The 13,026-nt window shown below is 35.7% G+C and overlaps 1 long non-coding RNA gene across 1 annotated transcript; it reads right to left on the bottom strand.

Annotated features, from left to right (window-relative positions):
* Window positions 1-3,741: 3,741 nt before the first annotated feature.
* On the bottom strand, window positions 3,742-10,731 carry LOC107062116 (uncharacterized). Its single transcript, XR_001474427.1, has 4 exons — window positions 8,962-10,731; window positions 4,342-4,473; window positions 3,904-4,013; window positions 3,742-3,820 (listed from the first exon to the last, which is right to left on the bottom strand). It is a non-coding gene; the product is annotated as an uncharacterized lncRNA (long non-coding RNA).
* Between the last annotated feature and the right edge of the window lie 2,295 nt (window positions 10,732-13,026).

Here is a 13,026-nt window from a genome sequence, read left to right as displayed (position 1 = left end):
GCAAAGGATGCCAATATAAACATGATTATTCTCTTATTCGTGTTAAGGAATTGACAAATACTATTAAGGAATTGACATCTAATATCCTTCTATCAAAGAAGATAGCACAACATTTGAAGTTTAGGAAGTTGAAAAAATCTATTTCCAGATCACTATCTAATATCAAAAAGAGAAAAATATCAAGTCCTGCTGCTCCACTATCTAGCTCAACCTCAAAAGGAAAGGAGAAAGCCAATTCTGAATTCTGATGTGCGGCAACAATATCCATTTCAAGGTTATAACATTTTCGACGAGGGTCCAACTCAACTAATCTCATTGTTCTCGGAATGGATACGTGAGGGTCTTGACAAGCAACATGCATAAAAGTAAGTCAGTCAACTATTATTAATGTTCTTGATATCCATTAATTAATTATCTTTACACAATTACAGAAAAGACAAGGATGGGCATTACATAGCTAAATGCTCGTGTCTTGGATTCGAACAGCTAGATTTTGTAGTTACATCTCTGAAGACGAAGGACTGGTTCTACCTAATGTCCCAACCCAACAAGTGTTGGAATGATGAGGTATAACTATGTCCACTTATCTTTTGATTAACACCTGCTGATACATACAAATAATTGATACATAAGTTATGCATGTGGATGTAATTTTTAACTATCTATGGAAGAAGTTGAAGTTATTAAGTAATCACAACAATATCGATATATCATCGTTAATTGTTTTTTCAGAACATACATCGACAAGGCCAATGTTGTTTCTAATTATAAGGAGAATGTTGTTAACATTATCAAAAGGTTTAGTATAGCCGTTGGGCTGCCTTGGCACCTGACAAATGAGGTTTATGTCCAGGTAATTATGATGGGAAGTTTCATTGGGTCCTAGTGGTCGTTGTATTGAAGGAACGATACATAAATGTGTATGATTCAATGTCCTCGTCGTGGAGAAACCGAAGTAGAAAATTGTCAAGTGAGAATCAAAAGCAGGCTACAATGTTGCCAAAGTACCTTCAATATAGTGACTTTTTTTAGCAAAAAGACCGACATGACTGGTCAGCGCTTGAATCTTACAAGGGCAAGAACAGTTCTCACCCATTTGAAGTCAACTACGTTGTTGACATTGCCTAGCAAGCAAGTGATAGTCGGTACGTATCACTTTTTTTTTTACCATTTATTTATTTTTTTACCATTTACAAATGTGATATTATTTTTTAATACATGATGCAAGGATGGTGGACTTTTTGTTGCTGAGTTTCTAAGTGATGGACTACAAGTACCACCTTCTAGGATTGTTGCTCAATCCCTTCACATGAGATATGCTTCAGTGCTATGGAATTATGGGGTTTCAAAGGTTCAGAGTGGCTATGTTAGTAACAATGAAGACCCATGACTGCGTAGACCTAAAAAATCAAACTTCATAGTTTCATATGAAAATGTTATGGTTACGATTGAATAGATTAATGTATTATCTAATATGAAAATCTTATGGACTGACTGCTTATATATTAATGTAATCTAATATGACAATCTTAGGGACTGCTAATATATTAATGGTTATGGTTATTATTGTATTTTTTTATGTTGGAACATATGGTTGTTGGAAAATATCACACAATGGTTTGCATGTGTCCCAACAGAATTATGATATTTTTACCCAGCACCTTCACTAATCTCCTTTTCCAACTAGAGCTTTATGTATTACATTCTTACATGTATGTTTTTTTTATATATTTTCAGAGTGGGCAGGTTATTTTAACATGGTAGTGTGAAGGATATACTTCTGATATTCCTCTTTTGCTATATGTACTACATTAGCTAGAACCTTTAATTTCATGAACCAAAGGGTTGAAGGTAATGATTAATGAAGGCAGAAAAAGACCTTTTTTTTATAATGGTAACATTAGTATTAATATTAAGAGCACTAGTGAAGCCATATATACAGAGGACAGATCCCCAAAACCAGCAAAAAGCGTACCTAATTACAGTTGCCCTACCAAGTCTATTGAAGAATCCTCCTCTATTGAACATTCTTTACACCAAAAGTGAAACAGCAATAGATACCATCTTAATCATCTGCAAATGACTGCTCCTATCTTCAAAAACTCTGGAATCTCTCTTCCTCCAAATTGACCACCATATACAAGCATGAATCAACAACATTTATCCTGTCTAACTATACCTCCCATAGTATTTCAGCTCTTAAAGAGATCAACAGTGTTTGCAGGTATACACCATTTTATCCCACAATGTTAAGAAAGAGTTGCCACAGCTGATAAGTAAAAGGGCAATGAAGAAACAAAATGACTATTAGTTTCTATGTTTGAACCACAAAGAAGACACCTAGGACACAACTGGAAGCCCCTTCTTTTTAACCTTTCTTGAGTCAAACAAGCCTATCTTGCCACCAGCCAAGAAAAACATAGAACCTTTGTAGGAGCATTAGTTTTCTTACTTCCATGGTCAATCATCAATCTGTTGGTCAGAATGGCTGACTGTTAGACAGGCAAATTTGACTGAAAATCACATCCTTGTTTCACCTCTAATGAAGTTTGTCCACTGCTTCTGATATCTAATGGAAATCCTTCAAAGCCTTAAAATAACTCCAGTGCACCTTCTATTTCCCAATCATTGAGGACCCTCCTGAAGTTGATATTCCATCCGTGCAGCCCCTTAACTGTGGTTTGTTCTTTTTTTTGGTTAAATTGAGGTTAAGGGGAAATGGGAAAGGGGATTACAAGGTGGGAAATTGAACACTCACAAACAAGGTGAAAGTTCAGGTATCTAGACAACCAACTGAGCTACTAAGATTCCCTTTTTTAATTTATTTTATTACCCGTCCCTACAAGCTTCCACCTTTTTGTCTCCCCTGGTAACTGGAACTCACAACCTCAGAGTTGGAGGTGGAGGGTGCTTGCCATCTGATCAACCCCCTCTTGTCCCTTAACTGTGCTCAAACTAGCATTTGGTGAAGCTGTAATGCTGTATAAATCAGGTAAAAGCTCTTTTAAGCATCCATGTTCCAGTTGTCTGTCAAGAAGAAAGTCTTTCTTCCATTGCCAGCCTGAAGATTTTAGAGTTAGATAAGAAGGTGTCCCCGTAAAGTCTGGTGGACTTCCATACCCCTACACCATATGGTCTGCGCTGTTGACAGAATTAGTACACAACATCCCTTCTAGGGCGTATTTGCCACGAATTACCCTTTTCCATAAGCTATTTTCTTCCAAACTGTACCTCCATATACATTTCAGCAGTAGACTAATACTTTGAGCTTTTAAGTCCCTAATTTCAAGTCCCCCTTTTGATTTAGTGGTGATCAGAGACTTCCCATCAACCAAATGCATAACCTTTTTGTCTTTGTTACCTTGTCAGATGAATTTTCTTCTTAAAGCATCAATTTTGTCCCTTACCTTACAAGACAAGGGAAACAGGGACATCACATAAGTGGGCAAAAACAACACTATTAACCAAGACTACTCTGCGACGCAAAGACAAGTACCTTCTTTCAAATTCAAGGTGCTGCCTTGAAAGCAAACTGGTATACCTATATAACTTGTCACTGGACCAAAAAAACTGCATATATGCTTCCGTTCCTTTTTGTTTTATATTATTTTGCTATGTATCGATCCCTATTTTAGAGGAAAGCAAATAATCAAGGCTGAAAGTTAATTCCAAGTGTATACATGCAGGAAAAGAATTTCCACAGCTCAAAAAAGAAATATGAATGATAATCTTACTTCTTGACTACGAATCGTAGAGTAGTTCCCACTTTGATCCTGTGATTCTTGTGAGATTTGCTGACAAAAACTTCTTTCCCGTGTTTCTATAAAAAGAAAAACATATTCAAAGACAAATCAGTATCAAAATCTATATCTCAACTGAAGGTCATTAGTTCAAAGTGCTTACAATTTTATACTTGAAATCTTCTTGAATGTCCTCATCTGCGATGACGGCAGAAGATAAACCAAGAACAATTATGTGAATAGACTGTTGGCCAACTTTAACGACCTCACCTTCTGAAAAGATCAATATCAAAAGAAGGATTAAAGAAACACGTCAACCCAAAAGAATTTACAATATTATACCTTTGACTTACACTCTTAAACATTTATATATTAATATATCCAGGGTGGGGAGTTGAGCTTTGAGTTTCTGAAAAAGGGAGAACAATGAGAGTGGTGAAATTAAGAAAACTGCCATTACTTTAGCATTACTCCAACCTCACTCCAAAAAGGAAAATCCTGGAAAATAACTGACCTAGAGTACAATTCTATAACCAAAAAAAACATAATGTGTTTGAATTCACATGATATTACGCAAATAAGAATTAAGTTGTAGGACTACCTAATAGCATTTAGCAACTTTGCTTCAAATCTCACACCAAAATAAGGGTGAATTCCTGGAAGAATTTTAGCCAAATTGCTACTGAACTTCGGTTCATAAGTCAACACCACACCATCTAAAGCTTCATTAAACCTGTAAAAAGAAAGGAACCTTATGAACAAAAGTACCTAAGAAACAAGTGGAGCAGAAGTTCAAATACACTCAAACACCAAATTCCTAAGTGATAATGGGGGAGGGAAGAGAAGAAAGAGAGAAGGAAAATATTAACCCATGAAAAGTAGGAGCTTTAAATAGCAGGATAGTCAAGCCAAAATAAAACAAGCAGTACAACAACGGCTATCGGATACCTCCCTAAATATACTCAATAATCTATCCAATTGATTGAACAAGCTGAATAAGTAAATTGCTTGCACAATCCATTGACAATCAATCATTCAATTAATCAACAACACATCAACTGATCAAAAAATGTAATAATCAGTCAGACCTCAATCCCTAACTACTTGCAGAGATGTAATGCAACCTCTTACCCTTTTAGAAGTACATCCAGGTAGGAGAGCATGTCCCATTAATGGGTCCACATGGCATGAATTTGAAATAATCGCTAGTAGGTTCCGAATACTTCTTAGAGGTTATAAAAAACTAAAATAAAAAGTAGCAAATTGCACTATTCCAGGTTACATGGTCTCTTAGCTTCCTGTTAAATGCTATTGTAACAGTTAAAATTCTTGAACACATGTACAATTAGCATGAATTGCATGGAGAATATCTTCTGCTTATTTTGGATTAGAAGCAGTGACCTCTGATGCGCTGACTGCTGAGGTACCTAAATTAGCATTTCCCTGGAACTAGAACTGGTTAATTGAACCTTAGTACACATGAGGCACTAAGTTATGTGTTACAAATGATCAGAATGGCCCTTCTCTAAGACTGAGGTTGTGATCATTTCTTCTGAGTTTTAATATACCTAGATTATGAATAGCACCACCAACAGATGTGGTGGGATGGTTGTGATCCCTCAACCCATTAACCAGAGGTCTCGGATTTGAGCTCGGGAATAGAGAAACCCCTAGTATGGAGCATTTCCCTCCTTAATGGGCCATACGTAACACGAATCCGAATTAGTTGGGCCAGTGGGCTTCAGATACCAGGTGGTTATACAAAAAAAAAGGGGTTCTGGAAAGCATTAGTATTTTGAAGGCATCGGTATTTAATTTTTCTGTTGGATTGTGACAGGTGAAGATCTCAACCTGTGGCCTTTTAAGTCCTCTGCTGGATTATGCATACTCTAGAGAACTACTTTTGTTTGAAGAAAACTAGATATCTGCTTAAGGCCTATGATACTCTTGCTTCTGAGACTTGTTGTGAGTTAAGAATGCCACTTGGGCCTCTATTAATCTAAATTAGTGTTAAATAAATTTGTTGTTTTGATGTCCTTGTGATATTTTCCCATGTTCTTTCCCCCTTCACTTGTTCTGGGAAGAGGTGTGCAATGATCTAGATACTTCACCAATTGGATAGTTTGAACATACAACTGAAAATGTTTCATTCAATAGAGGACAATTCACAAAAAAAAAGAGCAGGATATATCCTCAAGACCTCAACAACATCCTTTCCAACATGGGAACTATGCAAGCAAAAAGAAAACCAACTTTAAATTCTATATTGGACAGTGATGCGCTGTTATTTAAAGCATTTATGTTGTATTTGAAATGCATTCAGAAACCTTCTTTTTTTTTTTGAGAAGCTAACGATTTGTATTATAAACATAAGTACTGAAAGCCCCTTTACAAAAACGTATAAAAATCTAGGAACAAAAACAGCAAGCCTAGCATGAATCTAATACTTCTAGGATTGCTTCTGCATCTACAGGGGAACTCTTTGTACACCAAAAACATAATAACAAAATACAATCTATTTTGATCATTTGTAGGGATCTGCTTCTATCCTCAAAGCTTCTAGCATTCCTTTCTCTCCAAATGGTCCACCAGATGCTTGCTGGAATTGTCCTCCAATAACTTTTGTTCTTTGCCTCAATTCCTGCTTCCTGCCAACTTGAGAGAGTGTCAACAATCTTGCTAGGCATTGTCCATTGAATGCCTCTGAGTATTGATGAAAATCTTCCACAGTTGATAAGTGATTTTGCAATGTAAGAACAAATGCCTAACTGTCTCAGCTGCCTCCCCACATAAACAACAATGTGTCACCAGAATGTTGTTTCGTTTCCTCAGATTCTCATATGTTAGTACTGCCTCCTTTGCTAGCAGCCAAGTGAAGCATGCCACCTTGAGTGGATTTTGGCTTTCCAGATTTGTCTCCAAGGCCAATTGAGGGTTAGAGGAGCCCTGTTCATGACCTTGTAACCTGAGCTCACTTTGTATCTTATCCTTCCTTCAAGTAACTGTGAATTATTTTATTTATTCTAGCTACTTCAAGCAATTCCCTAACTGATGTGAGAAGTCTTCTTGATTTTGTGATCTTCCAGCAAATAATGAGTAAAATGGAACTTGTATGATGTTGATAGCTACTACTATATGTTACTATCCATAAGTACTTGTTTTAAGGTGGAATTTAGCATCTTAGGTTCTTTGATGTTTTGTTGCAGTTATTGTGAATGATGCGGAGGCCTTATATATCCTATACAAGAAACTAAGCAGCTCCATAATTGATGATGGTCTTATTCACAAGATATTTTCATCGGAAAGTTAACACTTAGTTAAGAACTTGTGTGTAGCAAGAGATGTTGACAGTTGAGGGCACTAATATAGTTGAACACGTCGTAATAAACCATCAAATATGACTGCAAAACATTGTATCTAACTCATTTAAGAAATAGTTGTTTGTATGCATGAGCTTTAACACAAAGAAGCAGTGAAACAAAGAAAATTGAATTACTTGGCAGTTGAAACAATGCATCAACAAAAAGTAACACTGAAAGTTATGGTGTTTGCCTCGGTGAGGTATTAAAATAGTAAATTTTGGATAAGCAAATAGTTATTTTTTTCTCTAGTTCTTTGCCTATTTCCCTTCCTACTTTTTGTCCTTCTGAAAAGGCCAACGGTATAGTAATTCAACACGTATACTCTAATGTTTTAGAGCCCAGCACCTTATGATCTTGTCATGCTTCAAAATGTACAATCTTTTATACTGTTTTACTAAGATTGAATGTCAAAAGAAACAACATGTTTTACCTTGGATATGTTTCTGAAGATTCAGATAGTTCTATGAAGCAACTCTATTTCATTCTAGATAGCAGTTAATGATTTCAAGCTTTTTGGGTGTGAAATTGTGGATGTTTTCTAATCTTCAATCCAGGAAGAGTTTCTCCAACCTCTTTTCAGCTGTAGCCATAGGCAAAATCTTTTTGCAGACAGAGTAAGTAATTCATCCTTTCTCATACAATTCATTAAAATATTTGTTCTCCAATCATATATATGATTAACTGTTTCATTGAGACATTTTCATTTACAAACAACTGTCAAATGTTACTGTGGATGTAGCTGATGTTCATTAATTTTAGTGGTGATCTTCATCTGAGAAAATTATCAAGAGATCAAAGTATGTATACAAGAAAATATCCATACATCCTTTCTTAAGAAATTTCAAGATTAGTATGCCATTCTTGAAAGTGATATAATTCTCTAGTTCATTAATTGCAATTATCCAGCATGCCATCTCTTTATTTTCTAAACAAGAACCAGGATTCATCATATTATGACTATATTTATCCCAGCAGTCAACCTACCACAACTCTCCTCTTTTAATGCTTGCTCGCAGCCGGCTACACAAAGCTCACATATGGGGAAGCGGGGGCGGAGCCAGCTTATGGCGGGGGTTCGAACTAATCAGTGGCATAGCTAGGAATTTCACGAAGGGTGTCCAAATTTTGGTAAATAAAAATGATGAGAGTAAAAATAAGGAAACCACAAAAAGGTGAAAAATGAGATTCGAACTTGGGACGTTCGACACAATTTTGACACCGTTTATCACCAAGCCACATGTTTATTTTATTATTAAATTCAAGAAGGCCACAATAATTAAAGAAAAAAGAGGAAACTCGCATGCAAGGAGTCGAAACGAGGCAGCGTGTGCTTATGTGAGGGCTCTAGCCAACTGTGCTACGGGTTTCTTTGGTATTTTAGGGTGTCCAAAATATTAGATATACCAATATAAAGTCAAATATAGTGTAATTTTTCGACGAAGGGATACCGTAGCTTCGTCCCGGAACTATTTATACATGGTTGAAATTATTTTTTATGTTTATATGTAGATGTTGATAGTTTGTGTGTTTACCTCTCTCAATTTTGAAAAGGTAAAAATTCTGGCTCCGCCACCATGGAAGGTCTAGACAAGCCTTGTTCTGACAAGAAAAATGGGCATTACCTAAAAGTGGATTGATAAACACTCCATTAAAACAGGCATCATCAACTAATTAACTTCACAGTAAGAATGCAGCATTCACCAAATTTCTCATACAAAAAAAAAATCACTTTTTTTTATTGTTGTTAAATTCGCTTATAGATTCAATGAGAGAAGCACAAAACTCATAATCTGCAACTTCAAATTGAAAACAACAATCAAGCGTTTGAAAGAGTAGTGAATACGATGAGAAGGAATTACTTGAAAAGAAGAGAGCTGAGTTCGCGATAAACAGCGGCCTCAACCTTTTTGGCCTTCGATGGATGTAAATACACAACCTAATTCGCAGTACATTCGTTTAGTGCCTCCATTGATGGATTTAGGCAAAGCCAAATAGAGTGTTGATGCCAATTTTGATAGGGTTTATGTAAAACCCTAAAATCTTGTTGCTGTATGGCACGATTGAAAAATGTTATGCGATAGAAGTCATCTACCCGCATAATTCAAAACATGTATCTACTAAAAATAAAATGTTAATGTGGCAAAATAAGTATCTCTTTTTTTTTCCTTAGGAAGAAGGGATTTTATTTAATACTAAGGTTCATCCATACAAAAGGGAACGGTTCTATATGAGACATTTTCATTAGCATCTCTATCAAGACAAGTCGTAACGAGGGAAGGAGATGCATAAAAAATATAAACATAATTTAGAGTCATAGTTGGATCATTTGACTTCCTTCCGTATTCCGCTAGTTCGTCAGCTACTCCATTAGCCTCCCTCGGTATATGATTCAATGATGGTTCGTCCAGTTGTTGGAGCAATGACCTGCAGTCAGCACAGATATGTGAGTATATAGCATTATCATTATTTAGAGAGTTTAGTAGTACCTGTTTCCACCAATAAATGTTTTATATTTTTTCTTTAGCAAGAGTCAGTCCATGTAATAAGGCTAATAGTTATGCATGGTACACACTTTCCACTTTGGTTTTACAAGCAAACCCTGTTATCCACTCTCCTGCTTGGTTCCTTATTACTCCTTCGATACCTCCATTCGTTGTTTTAGGCTCAAAAGATCCGTCAATGTTCAACTTGAAGTATTCATCAGGGGGTTTAGACCATGTGATAGGGATCGATTGTTTTGGATGATTTTTTTTCGAAGGATTAGAAATATGAAGGAATTAAAGTGCTTGAAAAAGATATGTTTTGAATTATTTTGGTAATGTTATTTGGAGGGTGAGGTTTAAACACGTTACTATTTCTTGTTTTCTAAATATTCCAAAAAATAATTGGTGTTAGAATGGTTGTAGGCATTCTAAGATTGTTTCTAGTTCTGGACATGGTCTTGGAGTGGCATAGGCGATAGATAATATTGTTGTCAAAGTCATTACTATCTATATTTATGTTGAACTTATTCCAGATTGTAGTAGCAACATGGCAGCTTGCAAAGATGCGAATAGTAGTTTCATCTCTATTAGGGCAACTAATACAATTTCTGTGATTGGTGATATTTCTATATAAAAAAAAAGTGAGGAGGAGGTAGGGAGTTTATTGAGAAGAAGAAGCTAAATAAAGAATTTTATTTTGTTTAAAGTCCTGAGTTTCCAAATCCAAGTATAAGTATTTGGAAGACTTATAAGAAGGTCGTTATTTGCTTTTAAGAAGAGTTTATAGGCGTTGTTAGTGCTAAATTTCCCATTGATATTTTGGTTCTAGTAATAAACATCATTTTTTTGTGTAGAGACTTGGATATAGGTATTTTGAATAGAGTTTATAATTTCGCAGGGTATTTCAAAGAAGACATGAGTTAAGTTCCAAACATTGTTATTCATTATATCCGACACTACAAGCTTAGTATCTGTCTTATTTATCGGGCTGTGGATAACTTCACGAAGAGTGTATGACCCTTCGATCCATCTTTCATTCTATAGATGGATTTTTGTGACGTCACCCACGTTCCATGAGATCCCTTTATGAAATAGGGGGTATGCCTTAACGAGACTTTTCCAAATATAGGAGTTGTAGGTATGATATTTGTTTGAGAAAGTTCTATTATTTCTATTTATATATTTTTTGGACAGAACTTTTACCGAAAGACGATCGTTTGTTATTTAGAAATCTCCAATGTAAACTAGCTAGTAAGGATATATTTTTCCCATTAGTGTTTTTGAGTCCTAAGCCCCCCTGATCTATAGGGGTGGTACAAGCATCCCAATTTATTAAATGAAGTTTTCTCTTTTTCGGTGTTAATCCCCAAAGAAAGTTCCGTTGGATACGATCAATATGGTTTATAGTAATTTGGGGCAGTAAGTTGCATTGCATTGCATATGTGGGAATAGTAGAAAGGACGAATTTGATAAGAATGGTTCTTCCCGCTAGAGAAAGGAAGCGAGTTTTACATGCATCCACTAAGCTTCTTATTCATATGGTCTATAATGTATTGATAATCAAGACTTTTCGAATGATGATTTGTTATAGGTAGTCCTAGGTATTTCTCCATTTTCTCATATTGCCGAATATTCATCATTGTGGAAAGGTCATTTCTATCTTGAAGGCTAACATTTGTTGAAAACATAATTGAGGATTTACTGAAGTTCATTTTTTGGCCTGATTGTTCCGATAAGGTGTTGAAGATGTGGATTATTGAGGATGCATTTAAAGTGTCGGCTTTAGCAAAGAGGATAATATCGTCTGCAAAGAGAAGGTGAGATATATGAACTTCCATTCTACCAATTCTAACGGGATGCCATAGGCTTTCTTGAATAGCGAAGTGAATGAGTCTGGAGAGAGATTCCATACATATAATAAATAAATAGGATGATAACGGGTCTCCTTGCCTTAATCCTCTCGATGGAAGGAAGAATTTTGTCGAGATGCCATTCACGTATGGATATTGATGAGGTAGAGATGCAAGACATGATTAATTTGATAATATTATTAGGAAAGTTTAGAATAATGAGGGATTGTCTTATGAAAGACCATTCTAATCTGTCGAAAGCTTTCTCTAGGTTGATTTTGAGAAGCATTTTACCAAATTTTCCTTTGGATTTTTGGAAGGAATAGATAGCTTCTTGAACAATTATTATGTTGTCTAAAGCTCGTCTATCATGGATGAAGCTGCATTGTTGGGGGCTAATGATATCATCTAAGTAGTGTCTATTTCTATTAACAATGATGTTAATAATGGTTTTGTATATAGTGTTGCATAAGCTAATGGGTCTGTAGTGAGTAATTTGCTCCAGATTTTTAAATTTGGAATGAGACAGATGAAAGTCTTATTTATTTCCGCGAGAATGGAGGAAATGCTAAAAGCAGTCATACACGTGGTGACTACTGCTTCCTATGTTTCTTTCCAGAATTTTTGGAAGAAAAGTGGGTGAAGGCCATCTGGTCCTGGGGGTTCAAGGGGTTGAAAGGAAAAAATGGCATTTTAAATTTCTTCTCTAGTCAAAGGTCTTCCTATATTGGTACTATTCTCTCGAGAGATGGAGTTTTGACAAACAGTAGGAGCAGGGAGGGAGCTATGGTTTAGATCAGTAGTATAAATCTTTTGGAAGTGATGAATGATTGTCTCATTAATGTTTATAGGATCGAACGTCCAATTTCCTACTGAATCGTTAAGACCTATGATTATATTTCTACGTATATTCTTAGTTGTGGAGATATCAGAGAACTTAGTATTAGAATCTCCTTCATTGATCCATTGGACTCTAGACTCTAATTTCCAAATAACTTCTTCCCTTTTAAAGATTTCGTTGAAGTCGTTGGTGAGCATATTCTCTAAATCATAATGAAAAGGCTTTTTATGGTCGATATTCATAAGTTCGAGGTCGTTAAGGTGCTTTAAAAGATCGTTCTTTTGTTTGAAGATGTTCCCGAAAGTTTCATTATTCCATTTCTTTGCAGCATTAGTGAAAGCTATCAGATTTTTTTCATAGTCATCATCTTGGTTCAGTGGCTTTTGACTTTGTTTGGGAAGTCTGGGTGTCGGAGCCACATGGTTTCAAATCGAAAAAGTTTGTTAGTCTTACGATAGTTTTTAGAGAAATTTAATATGATGGGACAATGGTCCGAGTGAGTACGAGGAAGGTGGTATATATTAGAGTCAAGAAACAAGGTTAGCCATTCATGATTATTAAGAAATCTATCAAGTCTTTCCATAATGAGAGTCGATTTATTTTTATGTTTGTTGGTCCAAGTGAATTTTTAGCCCGAAAAACAAAGATCTATCATTCCCATGTCGTCTAGGCATCTTATAAAGGAAGAACATTTAGTATTATTAATCAGTCTTCCTCCTAATTTTTCGGAAACATTGGTTGCCTCATTGA

This window comes from Solanum tuberosum, unplaced genomic scaffold (assembly GCF_000226075.1).
Source record: "Solanum tuberosum cultivar DM 1-3 516 R44 unplaced genomic scaffold, SolTub_3.0 scf00197, whole genome shotgun sequence".
Taxonomy (NCBI): Eukaryota; Viridiplantae; Streptophyta; class Magnoliopsida; order Solanales; family Solanaceae; genus Solanum; species Solanum tuberosum.
The sequence above is the reverse complement of the archived record's forward strand: the minus strand, read 5'-3'. Positions and strand labels throughout refer to the sequence as shown.